This window comes from Macrobrachium nipponense, chromosome 47 (assembly GCF_015104395.2).
Source record: "Macrobrachium nipponense isolate FS-2020 chromosome 47, ASM1510439v2, whole genome shotgun sequence".
NCBI lineage: Eukaryota > Metazoa > Arthropoda > Malacostraca > Decapoda > Palaemonidae > Macrobrachium > Macrobrachium nipponense.
The window spans coordinates 14,028,611-14,053,610 of NC_087222.1; the positions used below are offsets into that span (position 1 = coordinate 14,028,611).

Below are 25,000 nucleotides of genomic sequence, written 5' to 3' on the forward strand. Positions count from 1 at the left end.
GACTGAACGCAGAAAGAAGACTGGACGCAGAAAGAAGACTGGACGCAGGAGAAGACTGGACACAGAAAGAAGACTGGATGCAGGAAGAAGACTGTCCACAGAAAGAAGACTGGACACAGAAAGAAGACTGGACACAGAAAGCAGACTGGACGCAGGAGAAGACTGGACACAGAAAGAAGAGTGGACGCAGAAAGAAGACTGGACGCAGAAAGAAGACTGGACGCAGGAAGAAAACTGGACACAGAAAGAAGACTGGACACAGAAAGAAGACTGGACACAGGAAGAAGACTGGACACAGAAAGAAGACTAGACACAGAAAGAAGACTGGACATAGAAAGAAGACTAGACGCAGGAAGAAGACTGGACACAGAAAGAAGACTGGACGCAGGAAGAAGACAGGACACAGAAAGAAGACTAGACACAGAAAGAAGACTGGACATAGAAAGAAGACTAGACGCAGGAAAGAATACGGACACAGAAGAAGACTGACGCAGACAGAAGACTGGACGCAGAAGAATACTGGACACAGAGAAGACTGGACAAAGAAAGAAGACTGGGACGCAGAAAGAGACTGGACGCAGGAATAAGACTGGACTGTAGGAAGAAGACTGGTACGAGAAAGAGACTGACCACAGAAAAGAAGACTGATGCAGGAGAAGACCGGATGCAAATAATACTAGGACACAGAAAGAAGACTGGATGCAGAAAGAGACTGGACGCAGGAAAGAAGACTGGACTCAGGAAGAAGACTGGACGCAGAAGAAGACTGGACACAGAAAGAAGACTGTACGGCAGAAAGAATACTGGACCAGAAAGAAGACTGGACTCAGAATCGAAGACTGGGACGGCAGGAATGAAGACTGGACGCAGAAAGAAGACGGACTCAGGAAGAAACTGGACGCAGGAAGAGACTGTACCGCAGAAAGAAGACTGGACGGAGGAAGAAGACTGCGAAAGAAGACGGGGCAGGAAGAAGACTGGACGCAGGAAAGAAGACTGGACGCAGAAAGAAGACGGACGCAGAAAGAAGGGGGACTGGACGCAGGAAGAAGACTGGACGCAGAAGAAAGACTGGGAGACAGAAAGAAGATTGGACACAGAAGGAGACGGAAGCAGAAAGAAGACTGGACGCAGGACGAAGACTGGACGCAGAAAGAAGACTGGAGACAGAAAGAAGACTGGACACAGAAAGAAGACTGGAAGCAGAAAGAAGACGATGCAGGAAGAAGACTGGACGCAGGAAAGAGGAACTGGACGCAGAAAGAAGACTGGATTGCCGAGACGAATACTGGACACAGAAAGAGACTGGAGCAGGAAGAAAGACTGGACGCAGAAATAAAGAAGACTGGACGCAGAAAGAAGACTGGACGCAGAAAAGAAGACTGGACGCAGAAAGAAGGACTGGACACAAGGAGGAGACTAAAAAGCGGAAAATAGATGAGATCCTTACCTTACCTTACAGACCTTACATTTCGTTCGGGTTGCCCCAGGTCCCTCAGTGTGAGGCGCCTCTAATGTTTACCAGAGAGTTGCTAGTACATCTTCCGGTATATTTTGCATCTTCCAATCTTGGATGGTCTGGGATGCAGTTTAGATATTTGTCGAGCTTATTCTTAAACACATCTACGCTCACTCCTGATATATTCCTCAGATGAGCTGGCAAACGCATTGAATAGACGCTGCATTATCGATGCTGGTGCGTAGTGGATTAATGTTCTTGTTGCTTTGCCTTTCCTTTTTTTCCTGGTATAGTTTTGGGCACTATTAATCTACCTCTGCTTGCTCTTTCTGATATTTTTAGTTCCATGATATTTTCTGTTATTCCTTCTATCTGTTTCCATGCCTGAATTATCATGTAGCGTTCTCTTCTCCTTTCTAGACTATATAATTTTAAGGATTGAAGTCTTTCCCAGTAGTCTAGGTCCTTAACTTCTTCTATTCTAGCTGTAAAGGACCTTTGTACATCTCATTTGTGCAATATCCTTTTGATAGTGTGGGTACCCTATCATATTGCAATATTCAAGTGGACTACGAACATATGTTTTATAAAGCATAATCATGTGTTCAGCTTTTCTTGTTTTTGAGTGCCGTAACAACATTCCCATTTTGCTTTACATTTTGCCAACAGAATGGCTTTCTTTGATCATTGCATACATGTTCCTATTCATCATCACACCAAGGTCTTTAACTGCTTCCTTATTTGTGATTGTCTCATTATTAGGTCCCCTATATGCATATAGCTTTCCTTCTCTGTCTCCATAATTTATTGATTCAAATTTATCAGAGTTAAATACCATCCTATTTACCTCTGTTCAATCATATTCTTTGTTAAGGTCTCTTTGTAGAGCGTTCCTATCTTCATCACAAGTTATTTCTCTACTTATTCTTGTGTCATCAGCGAAACTACTCACTACCGAATCCTTAACATTACTGTCTATGTCTTCAATCATAATAACAAACAAGTATTGCAGCTAGCACCGTACCTTGTGGCACACCGGATATTACCTTGGTTTCATCCGATTTCTCATCGTTTGCAATAACTATCTGTTTTCTGTGTGTAAAAATTCTTTTAACCATCTTCCTACTTTATCTACGATATTGTGTTTTCTAATTTTCTTTGCTAATATATTATGGTCTACTTTGTCAAAAGCTTTTGCAAGTCTAGATAAACCACATCTGTTTCATTTCCGCTTTTAATATTTTTGAATATGTTCTCACGGTGGACTAACAATAGGGTTTGTGTACTTTTTCCGGGTACGAAACCATGTTGCCTATATTAAACAAATTATTTTTTATTAAATGTTTCATAATATTTTTCTTCATTACCCTTTCATACACTTTCATAATATGTGATGTTAGACTCACAGGCCTTATAATTACTTGCCTCTAGTCTTGATCCACTTTTGAAAGTAGGGGTGATATATGCAATGTTTTGTGCTCATCATAAATCTTGCCTGTATCTACACTTTGTCTTAATAATATTGCAAGTGGCTTTGCGATAGAATGAACTACTTTCTTTAACAAAATAGCAGGGACTCCATCCGGCCCTGCAGCAGCTCCATTTTTAATTTCATTAATTGCCTGCACAATATCAGCTTCATTAATTTCTATGTCAGCTAAATATTCACTATTTTCGTCCTTACTTCTATATCATTATCTTTCATTATCTATTCTAGGGGTGAATTCTCTCTTATATCGTTCTGCCAGTATGTTGCAAATTTCCTTTTTTTCATTCGTTAATCTCCCTTCAATTCTCAGAGGGCCTATTTCTATTCTTCTTTTATTCATCTTCTTCACATATGAGTATAATAGTTTGGGTTTTGCTTGATATTTAATAGGGTTTTTTCTTCCAAGTCCCGTTTTTCATTTCTTTTGATTGTATAATCTTTTGTTCTGCATTTTCTATCTTACTTTTTAGTTCTATAACTTTCATGCATTTTTTTCTTTTGCAAGACCTTTTTTCCACTTTCTGATTTTCTGGAACAAGATCCTTCTGTCTCTTGGTATGCAAGAATGATGTTTACTTTTTATTTTCTTCTTCGGTATATATTTATCCACTATTTTCTCCAATATTTTATATAATATCTCCGTATTTACCCTTATGTCATCACTTACGAAAATATTATCCCAATCTTTGTTTAATTCTTCATTAAATTTCTGACTTTTATTTTATATTTTTACTGTAGAAGTTGTATTTTCCATATCCTTCCACTTTTTTCATTTCTTGCTTATCTCTATTTTCACTTTGCTTTGGAATGAACTGTTAATTCTATGACATTATGATCTGAAATACTCGCATTATAAACTATTATTTCTTTAACATAATTCTCTCGTTCACACAAATACTAGGTCTAAAAGTATTTCCTTTCTTGTTGGCAGGTGATTTATTTGTTGAATGTTGTATTCTAGTAGCATACTAATAGCTTTTCAAATTGCCTCTTATCTTCTGCACTACTATTACTCTCTTTTTATATGTATAAGTACAACCACAGTCTCCTATTCGTTCTTTCCATTCTACGAAAGGAAAGTTGAAGTCACCAGATAGGAGAATAGTCCAGTCCTTGTGATTTCTACATATATCATCCAATTTTTCAAATTATTAAGTCAAACTCTTTAGTATTAGGAGGTCTATATATTACTATGTTCATCAATTTTTCAGATTCAAATTCTACCGCTATTAGTTCACATTCTGAGTTACTATATTTCTCATGATATTTTTCCTTGTTTTTTGTCTTTCCCATATATTGCGGTTCCCCCTTGATTCCTATTTTTTCTATCTGATCTATAAGTTTGGAACCCTTTTTTTATTTGATCCATCATTCCCCAGTCCTCTTGGGAATACCAGGTTTTCACTTATATTTCATTATATCTATTTCTTTTCATTTTGGGTTAGTTTTTCTCTTAAGTACTCTATTTTTCTTTTTGAGTTACTCGTAACTAAACCCTGCGCATTCATCACTATGATGGGTTTTGCGTGTTTTCTCCTTTCACTTTAATCTTGGTAGTAATAAGGATTTTCCCATTTGTCTCTTTCCTGTTCTGGTATTTTGTTGTTCTTTTTTTCATTTCCAGAAATTCTGACCATTAAAAAATCCAACTTTTTCCATAATATTTGATCTTCCTTGCATCATAATTATTCATTTTGTGTCTGAATCTGCAATTTTCTCCGTCTCTGCAATATCCTCTTGCATAATAAATACAGTTATTATCTCTTGAGTAGAATTTCGGAGCTGATGCTTTGAAATTTTTTGCTGACACCTCTGCATATCTCATTGGTGGTTTGCTTTTCTCTTTTACCTGATATTCTTGATTTCTCTCTTTATTTGTTTCTTTCTTATTTTGGATTTTATTACTTGGTTGGTTATTTATTTGATTATGATTCATGGCTACAGGGTGCATATATTTGCATTTTTGTCGAACTTACATCCTTTTCCTTCTTTTAGGTTTTTACATATTTTTGGATGCAGATCTCTGCAATCATCCCCATAGCCATCTAAGAGTATGTCACCATTTACCATATATTTCATAGTTTTGGACATGACCTTAGGATGTTTGTAGTAACATCTTTCTCCAAATCTGCAATTCCCTCTTTTCAAAAGGTTGCAGATTTTGTCTTTCTTGTCTATTTTTTCCTCTTTCCCGTCATTGTGTAGATCTGGTAGACTCTTCGGATTTGCTTTTCTGTTGTCATATCGTAAATTTTAGTTTCTTCGTAGGTATGCTGCTTTATTGCCTCATATGTAGTACTCAATGAGTATCTCTGCATCCATTCTTTTATCTTCTTTGTTTTCCTTTGATTTTTTTCCTGTCATTTCATTTTTGTTTACTTCTCTTCCGTTTTCCTCTTCTTCTTTTTCTTCTTTTTCTTCCTCTTCCTCTTCTTCTTCATCCTCAACTATTTGTACATTCAATCTTGATTTAATAACATTGTCTATCCATGATAGACATGTTGAACAAAAAATTCTTGTATCTTTTCTCAAATCTTGCATTACCTCAGCACACTGTGGATGGGTCGGAATGTTGCATGCAGCACATTTTCTGATTAGGTTTTGTGGATTGACTATGCTATACCAAACCTTACACAGTTTGCATGCTTTTGGCATTCTTTTTCCTAATGCATCAATTAGGATATTCACAAGATTCAACCTTATTCATTTTCTTTGTCGGAATATGTTGGTTTATGTATATTTTCTTTATGATCTCTTGACCACTTGGATTTTATTTGGAACTTCTTCAATTATTTTCAAGATGTTTTCATTCATTAGATTTGTTCCAGTTTGAAGGATTATATCCTTCTAATATATCTATGAATGCTTTTGTATCTTTTGGTTAGGACTGTTGCTGATTTCATAGATGAGAAATGCCAGTTCCCTTCCTGCTACCTCATCGTATTGCGAATCTGCCAAGCAAGCTAAATTACGCCACCTTTTCCCGCAGTTGGAACTTACTGCCATCTGTTCTGATTTCAGTATTACACTTTGTTTAAACTAACTTAGAAGACGCTTTATCCTACTATTTTCACATAATCTTATCACCGATAGTTCACGAACACTTCTAGATATTTCTCAAATTCTAGTCGTATGTTAAACTTGTGATATCTGTTGATTAATCTGACTTCACGCGGGTACGTCTCACCAAGCAAGATGGAGAGAAACAAGAAAAACCACAGTGAAGTCAAACGGAGGAGAGCAAGAACATTGATTAAAAAAAATCAGATAAAAAAAACACAGATAGAGAGAGAGAGAGAGAGAGAGAGAGAGAGAGAGAGAGAGAGAGAGAGAGAGAGAGAGAGAGACATCAGTATAAGTGCATAACGGACGTTCCTAAGAGTAGGCCCTGAGAGCCTAATTGTTCCGAAGGGGAAGTGGACTTTCAAGTGGGGCCCTTGGGCGACTCACGAGGTGGTTAAGGAGTCGTAGGGGGGGGGGGAGGGTGGAGGGAGGGAGGCGGAAGAAGGATGTTATTGAACAGCAACAACAGAAGGGAGCAGATGGGGGCCACCGTGGAGTCTATAAATGAAATAATTCAAATTCATCTGTTTACCAAAAACTGCTACATTTAAATTAGGCTACGATGCTATTCAGCTCTCAAGGCATCGATAAAATAAGAGTTAGAGGAGTTGGACAGCAAGGTAGAGGGTTTCAGAAAACGAATGAGGGATTCAGAAAACAAATAAGGAATTCAGGAAATAAAAGTTCATAAACGTGGAACTGAGAGAATGTAATAATAAGAGAGGCTGGACAGCAAGATCTAATCATCAACGAAAGCCATAAAAAAAGTTGTCTAAATTCTATACACTGCTGCTATAGATGAATATTTACACAAATATTTGATCTGCAAAACTACCTTTCTAAAAGCAGCTTCTTCATCTCTGAACATTTTACCCATTGATTTCTCCTGGTTACTAAGAATAAGCTTACTGCATATTTTCAGTACAACCAACGTTGTATTGAAAATAATAATAATAATATTTTCCCAAATATTATTATTATTATTTGGGAAAAACTCTCTATCACAAGAGCTTGTACAATGTTCTAAGGGGTCAACAATAATAGAAATGTTAAAGGTTCGTGTATAATTTATGAACACTTTATTAAACTTTTCCAACCCTTTTCTGGGTTCATCTCCAGTCCCAAAAAATGCATTTTTATGGATTAAAGATGAACCCAGAGAAGGGTTCGAAACGTATAAGTGTTTATAAATTATACACGAACCTTCAACATTTCTATTATTGTGGACCCCTTAGAACATTACTATTATTATTATTATTATTATTATTATTATTATTATTATTATTATTATTATTATTATTATTTTTTTTTTTTTTTTTTTTTGCTCTATCACGTCCTCAAATTCGACTGGTGGTATTTATAGTGTGGGTTCCGGTTGCAAATCCTGCCTCCTTAGGAGTCCATCACTTTTCTTACTATGTGTGCCGTTTCTAGGATCACACTCTTCTGCATGAGACCTGGAGCTACTTCAGCCTCTAGTTTTTTCTAGATTCCTTTTTTCAGGGATCTTGGGATCGTTGCCTAGTGCTCCTATGATTATGGGTACGATTTCCACTGGCATATCCCATATCCTTCTTATTTCTATTTTCAGATCTTGATACTTATCAATTTTTCCCCTCTCCTTTTTCTCTTCACTCTGGTGTCCCATGGTATTGCGACATCAATGAGGATACTTTCTTCTTGACTTTGTCAGTCAACGTCACGTCTGGTCTATTTGCACGTATCACCCTATCCGTTCTGATACCATAGTCCCAGAGGATCTTTGCCTGATCGTTTTCCTATCACTCCCTCAGGTTGGTGCTCGTACCACTTATTACTGCAAGGTAGCTGATGTTTCTTGCACAGGCTCCAGTGGAGGGCTTTTGCCACTGAATCATGCCTCTTTTTGTACTGGTTCTGTGCAAGTGCCGGGCATTCACTTGCTATGTGGTTTATGGTTTCATTTTTCGTATTGCACTTCCTACATATGGGAGAGATGTTATTTCCGTCTATCGTACTTTGAAAAACTATCTGGTTCTTAGGGCCTGATCTTGTGCCGCTGTTATCATTCCTTCAGTTTCCTTCTTTAGCTCTCCCCTCTGTAGCCATTGCCAATTGTCATCGCTGGCTAGTTCTTTAGTCTGTCTCAGTATTGTCCGTGCATTGGTTTGTTGTGCCGTCCTGTGTTCTTTCTGTCTTTCTCCTGTCTCTGTATATTTCTGGTCTTCGTCTACTTTTATAGTCCTTCTTCCCATGCACTCTTAGCCACTCGTCTTCACTGGTTTTCAGATATTGCCCCCAGTGCTCTGTTTTCAATGTTGACTGCAGTCCTCTATACTTAGTAGTCCTCTCCCTCCTTCCTTTCGTGTTATGTATAGTCTGTCCGTATTTGCTCTTGGGTGTATGCTTTGTGTATTGTCATTTGTTTCCTGTTTTCTGATCTATGCTGCGGAGTTCTGCCTTCGTCCATTCCACTATTCCTGCGCTGTATCTGATTACTGGCACTGCCCATGTGTTTATGGCTTTTATCATATTTCCGCCGTTGAGTTTTGACTTGAGTATCACCTTGAGTCTCTGCATATATTCTTTCCTGATCGTGTCCTTCATCTCTTGGTGTTTATATCTCCTCCTTCCATTATTCCCAGTATTTGTATCCTGTCTCATCTATGTGTTTGATGTTGCTCCCATCTGTAGCTTTATCCCTTCAGTTCTCGTTACTTTGCCTTTTTGTATGTTGACTAAGGCGCATTTTTTCTATTCCAAAACTCCATTCTGATGTCCCCAGATACAATCCTTACAGTCTGGATTAGGGTATCTATTTCCTTGATGCTCTTACCATACAGCTTGATGTCGTCCATGAACATCAGATGGTTGATTTTGTTGCCTCTTTTCTGAGTTGGTACCCGGCATCCATCTTCTGTAGTACTTTTGTCATGGGAAATCATGGCTACTACGAAGAGTAGAGGGGACAGTGAGTCGCCCTGGAAGATCCCTCTCCTGATATTAACCTCTGCTAGTCTTATTCCAGAGCTTGTAAGTATTGTATTCCAGTTGCGCATTGTATTTTTTGAGGAAGCTGATGGTGTTTTCCTCTGCCCATATATTTTCAGGCATTCTATTAGCCATGTGTGTGGTATCATGTCGAAGGCTTTCTTATAGTCTATCCATGCCATGCTTAGGTTGGTTTTCCTTCTCCTACTGTTCTTCATTACCATTTTGTCTATCAGGAGCTGGTCTTTTGTGCCCGCTACACTTCCTTCTGCAGCCTTTCTGTTGGTAGGGGGATGGTGTTTTTGTTTCTCCTCTAGGTAGTTGTATAGCCTTTCACTGATGATACCTGTTTAGTAACTCCACATTAATTGGTAGGCAGGTGATAGGCCTGTAGTTACTGGCTATATTTCCTTACTCTTGTCTTTTTGTACTAAGGATGTTCTTCCTGTGGTCATCCATTTGGGTGCTTGGTGATTTGAGATACATGCTGGAGTTGTTCTGCTATTCGTGTGTAGGGCCTTGAAGTTTTTGAGCCAGTATCCATTGGACTTCATCCGGGACCTGGGGTTTCCAGTTTGGCATTTTCTTTAGTTGTGCTGACTGTGTCTGTCGTGATGTCTGTGAATCTTTGTTTTATTCTCCCTGTTTCTTCTTCCTTGACTTCCTGGAGCCATGTTGCATGTTTGTTGTGTGATACCGGATTGCTCCATATGTTTTCCCAGAGTCTCTTACTTGGTTCGGCTTCAGGAATTTCTGGGTGGTTGTCTTCCCCTCTTAGTTGGCTGTATAGTCTTTTCTGGTTGGTTCCGAATAGTTTGTTCTGTTGGTATCCCTTATTCCTGCTTTCATGTACCGTTGGATCTTGTGTGCTTTGGCTTAAGCCTCTGTTTTACTTATCTTCTATTGTGTTGTTTAGTCCCCTCTCTTGTACTTTGTATTTCTCGTTGAGTTCCTCCCTTGTTTTCTTGCTTCTTTAGCCTTTTTTTCTGCCATCTCTTTCAGTTTACTCAAGTCAGATCTCATCACCATGATTTGCTTTTCCAGGGCGCCTTTTCCAAGGAGGTTGCTGTTTTGCTTTCTGTTGGGTTGGTTGTGACGGTGGTGTTGGTGTTCGAATCCCCATCAGTTCTGCTACTAATCTTGCTCCTGCATATGTCAAGTTATTTGTTTCTGTGATACTGGTGGTGTGTATAGGCCCCATTATTTCATTGACCTCACTTGTTTTCTCCCTTAATTTCTTGGTGTTGTAGGCTTTCATGGAGGGGATCTTTGTTCTCTCTGTATCTGTCTCCATCCATTGTCTAATCTTTTCTACCCATTCCGTCCTCTCTGTTACTTCGTCGGTGTTTCTTCGTGTGTCATTGTTTGATACTTCATCCTCCCTGTCGTCTTCTGTGGCATCGTCTCTCAGTTCGTCTTTTCGCTAATTCGTTGTCCGTGTGACATTTTCCCTTTCCAGTTCTTCTCTTTCTGTTGGGAGAGCCAGTTCTTTTTTCTTTATGTTCCTTACTTGGTCTGCCAGCCTCTGCTCTGTTTGGGGGGTGTTATTCCTCTCATTCCAGATGTTGATCAATCTTCTTCTATATCCTCTCTCCGTCGGGTTGCTTCTGATGTAGCATCTCCATATTTCCTTATTTTCTTCTCTTGTCCATTTTCTTTTTCCTTTTTGCCTCTGTAGCTCCAATCTCAGGCTGTTGATTACTTTCTCGTTGTGGTGATCAGTTGCTGGATGACGACCTCCAAGTACCTGACCGTCTTCCCTTCAATTGGGTTGAATACCTGGTTGCCGGACGAAGCTCCTCTGTTGCCAGAGGTTCCATTTACCGTCGTTGTCGTTTATTCCTTTCATTTCTTTCCATTCATTGCTGAGTTTTGCCTATTTAACCCATAGCTGACCCTACCCATCAGGGATAGGTACTCATTTACAGCTGAGTAGACTGAGGAAATTATGGTAAAGATCCCCCCCTCCTTTCCCAAGGGAATCAACGCCGAGGAGGAGCGGTCACCCATCCAACGACTGACCAGCCCCAATGTTGCTTAACTTGACTTAAGTCTATTGAAGACCTAACCAACTCCTCCACGGCGCCACATATTATTATTATTATTATTATTATTATTATTATTATTATTATTATTATTATTATTATTATTATTATTATTATTATTATTATTATCATAATCTTCCAAAAGAATATGGTGTTCATTTTAAAGACGTAACAGAAGGTAATAGGAAATACAGAAACAGATCAGTTTTTGGAAAAGAAAAATAAATGAACGAATTCATAAATAAATAGATAAAAGCGTAAGTAAATTATTTGTAAGTAAATTATTTAAGTACAAAGAGAACTGTTTTCAAGTATTAATGTGTTGGATCCTCGCTTGAAATGTTAAAAGTTCCAACTGAACGACATCCTATGTAAGGAGACTTAGTTTAGTTCGTATGGTATTTTTCCATTGCAAGTAACCAGTATGGTTATTCAGCAAAGGGACCAACGGCTTTACGTGACCTCTGAACCACGTCGAGAGTGAACTTCAATCACCAGAAATGCACATCTCTCACTCCTCAATGGAAAGCCCGAAAATCGAACTCGCGGTCACTGAGGCGCTCAGAAAGGAAACTGTTCCACAGTCCAACGGGTGAGGTGGAACAAAGGACCTCTGGGGCCGGGGCACACATTTACACCGTACAGGAGCTGCTGTTCAACCAATCACTTTCATCAGCAAAATTTTGTCTTCAAATAAATATGAGAATTCATGAAGGACTCAAAAAAAAACATAAACACGAGAGTAGAGTTATAGTTCCTTGACCATTACGGCTATTGACCCCATATATGTGTATATGTGTCTATATATTATATATATATATATATATAATATATATATATATATATATATATATATATATATATATATATATATATATATATATATATATATATATCTATATATATATATATATATATATATATATATGTAACTGGGGGGATTTCCCCCCCCATTATTCATAAGGTAAGCGTGACACGAAACGGGAGGCAAACCACACACAACATTACACACACAGCCTCTCTCTCTCTCTCTCTCTCGGCAATCCCTCTCTCTCTCTCTCTCTCTCTCTCTCTCTCTCTCCACCTCTTTCTCTCCATTCTAACAGGTAATGAAAATGAGAGAGTTGCATCATAACATTAACGTTTATTAACAAGAATAAATAAATCAATCAATCAAGTAATCCAGTCTTACAGACTAACTCAAAAACCCCGTAAATGTAACATGTCTGGTCACCAAAAAAAGTCTACACCCCTCTGGGAATTCTTTGTCCCCCGGCATTCCAGATCCGTCTGTTTCAAAGATACAGAAACACATACCGGTAAATTACCACAACACAAGATTGACTGACAGAGGTTTAAAATATTGGTAATATCATAGACACAAAATGTCAAACAGATAACAAGCCACTCTTTGGCTAAAGCACTTCAACACTTACCCAAACAACCGGACACTAAAACACTGTTAATAAAAAACTCCCCCGGCGAACGCTACGGCATCTTTGCCTGTGACTTGAAGCCCTCTCTCAAAATTCCCCCCATAGGCTTGGGTATGACACTTTTAACAGAAAGAGGCGCACACGCACATACGAACACACAGTTCGATAGCACCTCACGGTTCTAGCTGCATCCAGTTTCACAAAGGCACTTTGAGAAGAGTTCATAAACTGTCGTACATTGACTTTTTGAACTAAGCATTTTTATCTCACGCCATCCCTAGAAACTCATTGTCAGCTACTCTCAGGTCGCCGCTCCTGCACTGTTCTCCACATTCCATAGGTCACAGGGAACACATGGACAATATATTATTAATCAAAAACCCTAGGCCTTACAGATAGCTCGGCCACCTTATATGCTAGCCCCCGCCTAGCAAAATTGCTTATAACACAAAACACTGGCCGGCTTAAAATAAAATATAAGTAAAACTGCACGTCTCTGGCATTATAAAATAAAGTCTTATCACGCTTTATCTCCCAATAACACAAGACGCATTTTCTCTCATATTTTCTGCATTTCTTGAATATCCCTCTTCGCTTGTCTGCAAGTAGCTGCACAGACAGTAGACTGTAGCTAACTGTAGGAAGACGGAATGCCTCCCTCATTGTAGAAGACTTCTCACGGCTTCTGCAGATCCCCAAAAAACACGCTGTAGAATTCTCGCGATCACCCACGTGGAAATTCTTGTAATTACCCTGGACAACACGACAGCAGTACTCTCTGCTCACGGCTGGTGGACGTCTTGCTGGAGTCGGGAAACGACTTTTTTGGTGTTAGTATGTCAGTCAAGTCTTTGGTCAATCTAAGAAAATTAACCCAGACATACTACTTCTATCAAACAATGATCTCAAAAAGTCAGAAATACTAACTGAACGTCTCCCAATCAACTCCCTTAATATGACTACTAAATCATAAGTCATTATCACAACTCTCAAAGAAAAAAAAACACATCAAGTTCTCCAACTCAATTCTCCAAACTCACACATCAGCACACACACAACTTAGAAATCACAGCAACTCCACGGAATTCTCCACTCACATTTCAAACTCGAATGTGCTCACAAGAAAAAAAAAGAAAAGATAAAAATCGCAATGAGCTCAAGAAAAAAAAAAGAATCACGTAACACACCCAGACCCAAAAAATGTTCTCTCAAGTTCTGATATTTGAACAACCCACAAAATCAGTAAAAATCTCCAACTTTTAACAGCAAATACCCCTTTACTGCTCAATAATTAATCACAATGAGACTTAATGTCAAACTCCCTTTACTTAAGTAACAACCCCAGAAAAATCACATCTCCCATCCAAAAAGAAATGCTATTTAAACTCAATCCCCAAATTATATCTCGCATAGGAAAAGGAAGAAAAAATATAAAAAAAAAAATAATCACATGTAGATTTCCCCAATCACAAAATACATAATACATGTATAATATGCATAACTCCCGCGTTTTTCCCAAGAAATGCTCCATGTAAAATTATGGAATTTGCCAGAAAGCAAACTCTTACACATGCGCTTTCGTGAAATGCTATTGTCAATATTTCCAGATATTGCAAAAAATTCTGATCTATCACCATCAGAGGAAAAAAGTCAGCACACGGCTCATCACATCGCTTGTCAGCAGAAAAATCGCCTGCGGACACATGCTCAAACAACAGCACAAAAATTGTCTAGTCAGACACATAAGTTTGGAAACTCATGATTCTCTAGAAAAAAAGAGGTCTAACTGACACATTTCACAGAATTAACTCCAGGATATGACTAATGTGTTCAAAAATTTGTCTCGAAGACTTATTCTCTCAACATGACTTTTCCCAAATTATATTTCTCCAAGAATAACACACTTGTGAACATAACAAATGCACACACATCTCCATATGACTCGTAATGCAGTAATGCCATTCGCCTCTAAATAGACACGAAATAAAAAAAAAGAACCACAGAAATCTTCTCTTGACTCGAAAAAAAAACTCCATAACCACGAAAAAAAGGGTCACCCGACCAAGATTAATTCCAACTCCATTATGAGACACCATATTAATAATAACACCACTCCGGTTATAAAAATATTTCCTCCATTTGGTTAATAACCAACCCCCTTATATTATTCTCTTATTTCTCTAATAGCCACATGTCAGTAAAAAAAAAAGACACCACTCCAGGAATAGAGAATAATCACCTCTATTTCGGCAAATACAAAATATTACCTCTATTTCCCCAATAACTCCGTGTGGAACAAAACAAGGCTCCAAATAATATATCTCCAAAAAATGTGCACTCAAGGCATCTAACTCACATACTCACAAATATTGCCCCATAATCTCCAAATATGTGTCTCCATTTGCAACAAAGATGGCTGCAAAATAATTGAACTAAACATAGCTCATACCACATTGGCAAATATCAAAAATGGCCAAAAAAATACATCTCCAATATATTATATCTCAAAATATAACTCCAAAATAATATATACCTCCAATTATTTCTCCAAAATAATATATCTCAATTATATCTCAATTCTAACTCCAATTCTCCAGAGAATAACTCAATGTTATAGTCAAAAACTATAAAAACTCTCTCCGTTTAGCATAATTGCTAAAAAAGGGCAAAACTCGTCAAATAAAACTGTCTAGAAAATTCTAGAAAAAATCACCAATGTGCCACAACTCATTATAACAGAACTCCAAACTCACAGTGTCTAAGCCAAGACTTCTCCATATGCACTACGACATAAGTCACTAGATAACTTAACTAAGTTTCCTATCTCTCACAAAGTTGTCACAGATACAACAAGGGTATTGTGCAAGAAAACTCACAATTTCTGGAACACAAATATCCAGAGAAGAAATGTAGTGCCATTACGTATGCATTCAAAACGTGCAAAAAATTCTCCCATATATTTCTCTATAGCATCAAATAGCTGAAACACAAACACGTTCCCGAACAATGACTCTAAGTCATGAACTGAGATATTAAAAAAAATATCCACACCAACTGGAGAGAAAAAATAAATTCAAATTCACCCATGGTAAAGAAAACTTGTGTCCACACACACACACACACACACACACACACACACACCACACACACACACACACACACACAACACACATATATATATATATATATATATATATTATATATATATATATATATATATATACATATATATATACACATACACATAACACACATAATATATATACACATAAATTCTAAGTAATAACAATCTGTGTTCTGTGTATATGTAGTATTTATATAAATTATGTTTGTGTGTGGCATAAAATGATTTTTAAAAACTCTCTTTCTCTCTCTATCTCTCTCTCCTTATCTTTTGATAAGCAGCTAACATTATTATCAGAATCATGTCAGGAGACAGTAGTCACTCACCATAAGGAAAAGCGCGATCAACATCCTTTTCATGCCGTATTTTGATGTCCTGCGCGAAACGCCACCCAGCCTCCTGGCAGGTGGCGTTCATCTGGTGCCAGGTCAGGGGTTCATACACAGCCTTGATGCATCCCAGACCCTCGTAGACCTTGCCCGAGGGTTCGCACGAAAACTCTGGAAGGAGGAGAAGGAGGCTGAAGTAATGAGGAGGAGGTTGCATAAGAATCGAAATTACCCCAAATAATGGGACCGTTGATCTTTCATGAGCTGATTTATAAAAGATAAGAAAGGAAATGATGACATAAAGTAAACCGAAGCAATTTTTGCTATCCTCTGCTGACTTTGTTCACAGAATTTTTTTCTTACCACAGGTTCGTCCATCTCCCTCGAAAGGTGGGTTGCAAGAGCAGCTGTAACTCCCCACGGAGTTCTTGCATGTTGCCTGGGGGCTGCACTCTGCCTTCCCTTGGGCGCACTCGTCAATGTCTGTTCGGAAGTCAATGATTAATAGTTTGGAGGAATGAGGCATCGTGGAATGGTCCCAGTCTTTTGTTCTGAGGGAGGGCAGGTAATGGAGACAGAGGGCTTGGAATCTTTTTAAACCATACGTAGGGACTTGGAGTTCATATTAAGCTGGATAAAAACAACCTTTAAATATGTATAACAAAGATTTTTTAAACCATAACCGTCATAATATCAGATATGATTTCTTTATTAAAGAAGGACAAATGTCCTCGAAGCAGGCAAGGCAGTTGAAACTGTGACTTGGAATTTCTATTATAGAAAAAGTTTCCACTTCCTACTGGAAGGTCATCAGATGGACGAGGGAACTTCACTTGGAAGACAGAAAGACCCGCAAGAGACTGATACAATGTGCATGGCTAAATAATCGGAAGTCTCATCCTGCTTTTGTGGTTATGGTGTGAGACAAAGGTTTGAAAACAGAACATGCAAAAAGGACGGTGGTGTCTCAAAGGTTTGCATCTGTCGACATCAAGGCAGTCTGAACTCACCTATAACTAGAATGACAACCCTGAGGATTGGAGTGTAACATGCATGCCCCGTTTGTGCTGTTTGAGGCAGGCTCAAAATATTTCTCAAAATTGCGTCCATATTCCTCGTGAAGCAGAATTATAAAGTAAGAAACCTGATTCAACATTACTGTTATAATAACAAAAGGAAAATGTAATGATATTGATTTAACTCTTTGGCAAAAAAAAAAAAAAAAAAAAAAAAAAAAAAAAAAAACTACCAGACAAGAACAGTTTGGAAAGAAAGGTCATATGAGCAAAACGATCTAGCAGTAAACGACGGAAGTAAGCAAAGTGTAGGAGAAGAATAGGTGAAGAAAAGAGTGTTAATTTCTCTTTCTCTCACTTTCGCAGTGCGACCCATTCCGTGAAAAGCCTTCTGTACGGTAACAAGTGAAGCCGACAAGCATGTCGGTACAAGCTTCATAATCACCGCAGTTGTGACTTCCCTCGGAGCACTCATCTGTGGGAAAAGTTATAGAAAGAAGAGTAAATGAAACAAAATCTCGATTGACGATGGTTCAGCGACGAATTCCTATCGCCTGTCAGTTAGATGTTTAACATGACTGATAAACTCTCTAGATAGGGATTCATCCCTTTGTTTAGCGGATAAGGACAGAAACGTTTCAGTTCATGTGAACAGAAAATATACTGATATATGCAATTATTTCATCATCCTCTCTAGAGCATAAGTGCTACTGACCCAGTCTAACAAGAGATGACTCCAGATATTTCCTGGTGAAGGAAAGATTCCAGTTCACGTTGTCCTGGAAGAAAAAAATCCTCCCATGAACACTTACCGGAACTCTTATGATGTGCTTTAGGTCTTATTCATACTTTTACATGTAATATGTCTAAGGAATATCAAAGTCCTTTACTATATTGCTAAATTAGCAAATACAAAACTTAGTAAGATTTATTTTTAATACTGACATATTAAAAAAAAAATATTACAAATCAGTATATTATAAAATTAGGTAAAATACTTTTCAGATGAAAAACGTACCTGCTAATGATATGTTTTTGAAGTGTTCTAAGTCCTCCCTTCCAAGGCAGTCTTTGGTTTCCTGATGGATCCCTGAAATGTATAGGAGGTACTTGAGGTGAAGATTATATATATATATATATATATATATATATCTATATATATATATATATATATATATATATACATATATATATAATATATATATATATATATATATATATATATATATATATATATATAATATATATGTAAAACTGAATCACAAAAGTTAGGAACGTGATAAATCCATAAATAAAGATATATGCCACGAAGGAAAACAAACAACGGAGTATCCGTGAGGACCTTTCGAGGTTCAAATGTCCCTTTACTAAGCAGATGAACTGCTTAGTAAAGGATGTTTGAATGTCGAAAGGTCTCAGTATACTCCGTTGTTTATTTTCCTTCGTGGCATATATCTTTCTATACTATATATATATATATTATATATATATATATATATATATATATATAGATATATGGCTCTTACTGAGTATATCTCTCTGTGACTAACTGGTGTCTCTCTTTTACGATCTCTGCGGCTGCTGCTACGACCATCGTATTTATACGGCACTCTGGGGGCGGAGCCTACGGCGAACGTTACAGGCTCCCGAGATTACTGGAAGGAATATTGCATCATATTTCGCTGCGTTCCTCCTGGCACTTTGGCGAGTGTTATGCTCCACAACACGCCCGACGATTCCAGAACAACAGCGAAAACAGGTGCCTCCAACACGGGCGCGAAAGCAAGAGAACATGGTCTAGCTAGCAGGTTCGTTGCGTCCTAGAGGCATATGCAGCAGCCCTGCGATTTTCGTCTAGCTCGCGAACGGATACAGGTACAGTACGGAGTGATCACTCAACAAATGGCAAAAGGTGCAAAAACATCAATACCAATGCAATGTACAAAAATGTAACTCAAAATTGGTAATAAAAAATGGGAAAAACACAGTTCTAACGAACTCAAGCAATGGCAAAACATCATAGAATGCAACATAGCAACTTCAAAATAGCAATGCAATAGCAACACAGGCCACATAATGGCAACAAGATCCTATTGAAGGGTAATTTGAGCAATATCAAACCAACGGCAATGCATTCCAAGCATTCAGGGTAATATCAAAAGTAACCAAATAACGGCAATAACACACAGAACATAATTCAGTCAATGTTAATGCAACAAAGTAACACAGAAATGCGCTCAAAATTCCTTTCAAGGAACTTGCAATTAACTCGGTTTTCGTCACAGAGCATACATTATAATATCAGTACCATCATCAATGGCAGAAAACAGAATAACACAAAAGTTTCAGTTGTGTAAAACAGATTATGCAGTAATCATAAAAGGATGAAATAAATGTTACGAAAAAGCTACAAATGATTACTTATCTGTAGTGATCGTTACGATCTACATATCAATTGTTTCACTTAGTCATTCTGATAAACGGTTGCCTAACTATAGCAATCAAGCACTTGTCCAACACTCCGTTAGGAGTTTCATAATGTGGGAGCTCGTTCCATGCAATAAGTGAATTACATATTGGACAGAGTTCACAATAGTAACAAACACAATTTGTCAAGTTGAAGTCTTCTGCGGAATGCTCTATTCGATCTTCATAAGACACAACAACAGAAAATGCCAACATAGCCCTAATTCCTTCAAATCTCCTCCCAAAGAGCACTCTTTCTCAGTTCACCTCTCAGTGGTTAACAACGGACACTACACTATACTAACTCGTCTTTTACCTACTCCCACATTCTCTTTCTCTCTTACTATCTATTTCATGATCACTTCATTAACGACTATCTCAATCTCACCATTACCTGCTAAATCCTCACTGCCGTAGTCCTATTTAGTCATTTTTTATTTACTTATTTATTTTTTTTTTATTTTTTATTTTTTTTATTTGCATATTATCTAGGTTTTATTATCTTATTTTATTTATTTATTCATTTTTTTATTTATTTTTTATTTATTTTTATTTTTATTTTTTTTAATTATTTTTTTATTTTTATTTTTTATTATTTTTAATTTATTTTATTATTTTTTTATTTATTTTTTATGTATTTTTATTCATTATTTATTTATTTATTTATTTTATTTATTTCTATTATTTATTCATTAATATATTATATTGCTACTGTCAAAATGCATATTTCCCCTCTTTGACTGTATAAAGTATTGTGTATAAGAATTTTGCAAAATTTTTTCAGATTCCTATATAGCTTAGAGATAGGATGTCTTAAATGTGCATTCAGATTTCGCATAACATAATGTAAAAGAATATATAACGTAGAATGTAGAAAGAGAGAGAATATCTTTGTCCGTTCAAAGCTAGAGTTGTTTTTCAAAATCTGTCAACACGTTTGATAAGAGAGCTCGAGTCTTCGAGTTGTTATCAAAATATGTCAGTCTTAATTATCGCTCAACCTCCATTTCGATCGGGTACGTGTCTGTTGAGCAGAATCGTCTTGTACGCGTATGTCTTTGATCAGTTGCATAAGATTTCGAAGCTTCTGGAAGCATTATTGCCCAAAACATTTTATGCCATCTTCAGTCCAGCTTCCGTAAGAGAGAAGTTTTTCAGTCGGGCTTAAAGACTCAAACCATTCACATCTCTCTCTCTCTCTCTCTCTATCTCTCTCTCCATCGCATAGCACTTTTGATCTTAAAGTAACGTAACGATTTCGTACTTATTGAATGGTCACATGTAATTTGTAAATTTCAGATTTGATATTTCTTAGAGTTTGTTTAGTATTATTTAGTGTTTTTTGTGGAATCTGAACAAACATTGTTTTGTAACGGCACCTGGTTTTGTGAAAGTGTGAAACAAGCTGCAGCAAATAAGAAAGAAATTGGTATACCAGAAAGGTAAAGTGTGTTATATTTGTATTAGTTGCAACTAATAACTGATAGGAACAGACGTTAGGTAACAACTAATAACAGATGGTTACGAAGGTTTGGTAAAAACTAATGGTTACAAATTTTGAGTGAAAAGATTTACACTTTTACACATTGCAAATTTTTGTGTTTTGTGTTTATTCATTTGAAGTGATTTTTATGTTTTGTGTATTTGTCCATTTTCTTATTGAAGTGTGCCTTTTTATTTTATGTTCTGTGTGATTAATGCTTTTTAAATTTTGGTATTGTCCACATTTTTCTGTATTTTCATTTACATTCACAGCTTAATTGACTTAGTTATTTTCATTTGTTAGTCGTTGCACATTTAATTAAATTTAACACTTGTTAATTAATTTGCATTTAATTAGAATTCTTTTCAAGTTTTATTGTTGTTTGGCACTTGTGAATTAATTTCCAAATTTCAATTATTGCCTAACACTTTTGAATTTCAATTGAATTAATTTTCTTGAATTTTCTGATAAATTAATTTTGATTTAATTTTACTTAATTGATTCAAGAATTAATTAAACTTTACTTTGTTTTAAGGTAACGGTAATTTTCCCTGATTTTGTGAACTTCACTTATAAACTTTGAGTTGAATAATAAATTTTTGTATTTAAAATTTTTATAAGTGTTTTCATTTATAACCAGTATATTTGCATTTAATTATGATTATATTGATGTTAGGTAGAAACATAGTGGTAATTGATCTGCTTTCCTTCAATTTACATGAAGTGCCTTAGAACCAGGGAAGTACTTAGACTTTTGAAATCAGGTAAATACTTAGACTTTTAAAGTTGTTGAAGGAGTGATGCCCTTTGATTAATTTAATTACTTACAAGATTACCTCACACCTGTTTTGATGAACTTAGTCTGATTTTCTGCAATACTGGTAAGTTGTTAAGGGATCACTGTTGCCTTTAGAGTATTCAGTCGTTTAGTACCTGTGATGAGGGTTCAGGTGTCTGGCTTTTGTGAGGTATCAGTTAATGAATGGTAAGTGTAGTAACCAGATACTTGGCACTTCGTCACACTATAGATTTTATTTATGTATTTATTTATTCTTATTTTCTTTTTATCTTTTTTTATTCATTTATTTCTATATATTTATCTTTACTTCTGTTTTATATTTGATTATTTTTAGTTTTTTATCTATTCATTTATTTAATTTGATTTATTTATTTTTATTTATTTGTTTGCTTCTATTTATTATCTGTTTACATTTATCTATTCATTTATTTATTTTTATATATTTGTTTATTTTCATTTATTATCTTCTTATCTATTTATTTTATTTATTTATTTATTTTTCTTTACTTTTTATTTGTTTATTTGTTTATATTATATATATATATATATATATATAATATATATATATATATATATATATATATATATATATATATATAATATATATATAGCAATATAAAAAAACACTGTATTGTGCTTCAAGAAATCATAGAAGGATCCACAGTAATATCCTTGTTTATTTAGATATAATATATTTAAGGAAATATATACAAAGCTTAAAGCTTTCGTCCATCCTCCTGTGGACTTATCACTAAGCAAATGAGACATGGTATTGGTGAAGAATTCCAAATAAACATAAACAAACAGACAAAAATTTTTAACAAGGTTAAAAATGCATACAAGTCATTGGGTCGTATTCCTTTCCATAATTCGCCGTGATCTTCGAGGCGGACAAAGCACCGGTCTTCTTCCTGAATGACATCTTGAGGGTCGTTAGCCAAAAAGGTAGTTTGTAGATCAGACTCTGGAACGGGCGAAGGGTGGTTATATACATTATCAGATTGAAGGAGGCTGTACACATTTCTGAAGTTCTTAATTCTGGCCCTTTTGCAAATTTCTTCACTCTAAAGTAAATTGTTCTGTATTCCAGTATTCCCCTCAAAGGTGTCATTCAAAGTGATGAGAGCTCCTTCCACAATTCTCCTAGTGGTCCTATCCGCACTCATATAAATAACTTTTCCTCCCGTGAAGTCGATGGCATGATCGGATTCCCAAGTATGCTTAGCTATGGCGCTGTAAACGTTGCCCAAACGGCAAGCTGCAACATGTTCACGTTTCCTCTGGTCCAGGGAACGACCCCTTTCACCAATATAACATGTGTCACAATTTTTTACATCCTATAGCATAGACTCCAACATCGGTGTTTGGTTTTCTGCAACTGTTTTTGATCATTTTCGTTTTAAGAGTATTAGGGTATTGAAAAACTACGGTATACCCATATCTTTCTTTTCTAAGATTATTAGAAACTTTTTTCAAGTCATGATTGTACGGAAGGGGAAGGCATTTAAAATTAGCAGTGGAACAGCGTTCCCTTGGATTATAAAACATTCTTCTGGCTCTAGAAAGACATCTGTCTATAAAAAACTTAGGGTAACATAACTTATTGAAACTTCCAGTCAAAATTTCAATTTCCTGGTCAATGAAACTAGGGTCACAAACTCGAAAAGCTCTAAAAAACAAATTGGTCAGAATGTTGCGTTTGATTTTCTCGTCATGATAGGAATAAAAATGTATGGCAAAACATCAGGAATGCAACATAGCAACTTCAAAATAGCAATGCAATAGCAACAGGCCACATAATGGCAACAAGATCCTATGAAGGGTAATTTGAGCAATATCAAACCAACGGCAATGCATTCCAAGCATTCAGGGTAATATCAAAAGTAACCAAATAACGGCAATAACACACAGAACATAATTCAGTCAATGTTAATGCAAACAAAAAGTAACACAGAAATGCGCTCAAAATTCCTTTCAAGGAACTTGCAATTAACTCGGTTTCGTCACAGAGCATACATTATAATATCAGTACATCATCAATGGCAGAAAACAGAATAACACAAAAGTTTTCGTTGTGTAAAACAGATTATGCAGTAATCATAAAAGGATGAAAATAAATGTTACGAAAAAGCTACAAAATGATTACTTACATGTAGTGATCGTTACGATCTACAATATCAATTGTTTCACTTAGTCATTCTGATAAACGGTTGCCTAACTATAGCAATCAAGCACTTGTCCAACACTCCGTTAGGGGAGTTTTCATAATGTGGGAGCTCGTTCCATGCAATAAGTGAATTACATATTGGACAGAGTTCACAATAGTAACAAACACAATTTGTCAAGTGAAGTCTTCTGCGGAATGCTCTATTCGATCTTCATAAGACACAACAACAGAAAATGCAACATAGCCCTAATTCCTTCAAATCTCCTCCAAAAGAGCACACTTTCTCAGTTCACCTCTCAGTGGTTAACAACGGACACTACACTATACTAACTCGTCTTTTTACTACTCCCACATTCTCTTTCTCTCTTACTATCTATTTCATGATCACTTCCTTAACGACTATCTCAATCTCACCATTACCTGCTAAATCTCACGCCGTAGTCCTATTTAGTCAGTTTATTTACTTATTTGTTTTTTTATTTATTTTTTTGCATAATTATCTATTTATTTATCTTATTTATTTATTTATTCATTTTTTTATTTATTTTTATTTATTTTTTATTTTAATTAATTTATTTTTATTATTTATTATTTTTTATGTATTTTTATTCATTTTTATTTATTTATTTATTTATTTTTATTTATTTCTATTTATTTTATTCATTAATATATTATTTTATATTGCTACTGTCAAAATGCATATTTCCCCTCTTTGACTGTATAAAGTATTGTGTATAAGAATTTTGCAACATTTTTTCAGATTCCTATATAGCTTAGAGATAGGATGTCTTAAATGTGCATTCAGATTTCGCATAACATAATGTAAAAGAATATATAACGTAGAATGTAGAAAGAGAGAGAATATCTTTGTCCGTTCAAAGCTAGAGTTGTTTTTCAAAATCTGTCAACACGTTTGATAAGAGAGCTCGAGTCTTCGAGTTGTTATCAAAATATGTCAGTCTTAATTATCGCTCAACCTCCATTTCGATCGGGTACGTGTCTGTTGAGCAGAATCGTCTTGTACGCGTATGTCTTTGATCAAAGCCACGTGCACATTACACATTTTGTATGTAAAGTTGCATAAGATTTCGAAGCTTCTGGAAGCATTATTGCCCAAAACATTTTATGCCATCTTCAGTCCAGCTTCCGTAAGA

The 25,000-nt window shown here is 36.2% G+C and overlaps 1 protein-coding gene and 1 long non-coding RNA gene across 2 annotated transcripts in view; both read right to left on the reverse strand.

Annotated features, from left to right (window-relative positions):
- The window catches only part of LOC135204721 (zinc finger protein OZF-like), a 459,750-nt gene that overhangs the window by 146,851 nt on the left and 287,899 nt on the right, over positions 1-25,000 (reverse strand). The gene's annotated exons all lie outside the window — the stretch shown is intronic.
- Positions 12,477-16,956, reverse strand: LOC135204455 (uncharacterized). The gene is made up of 3 exons (XR_010312231.1): positions 16,279-16,956; positions 15,913-16,086; positions 12,477-13,265 (listed from the first exon to the last, which is right to left on the reverse strand). It is a non-coding gene; the product is annotated as an uncharacterized LOC135204455 (long non-coding RNA).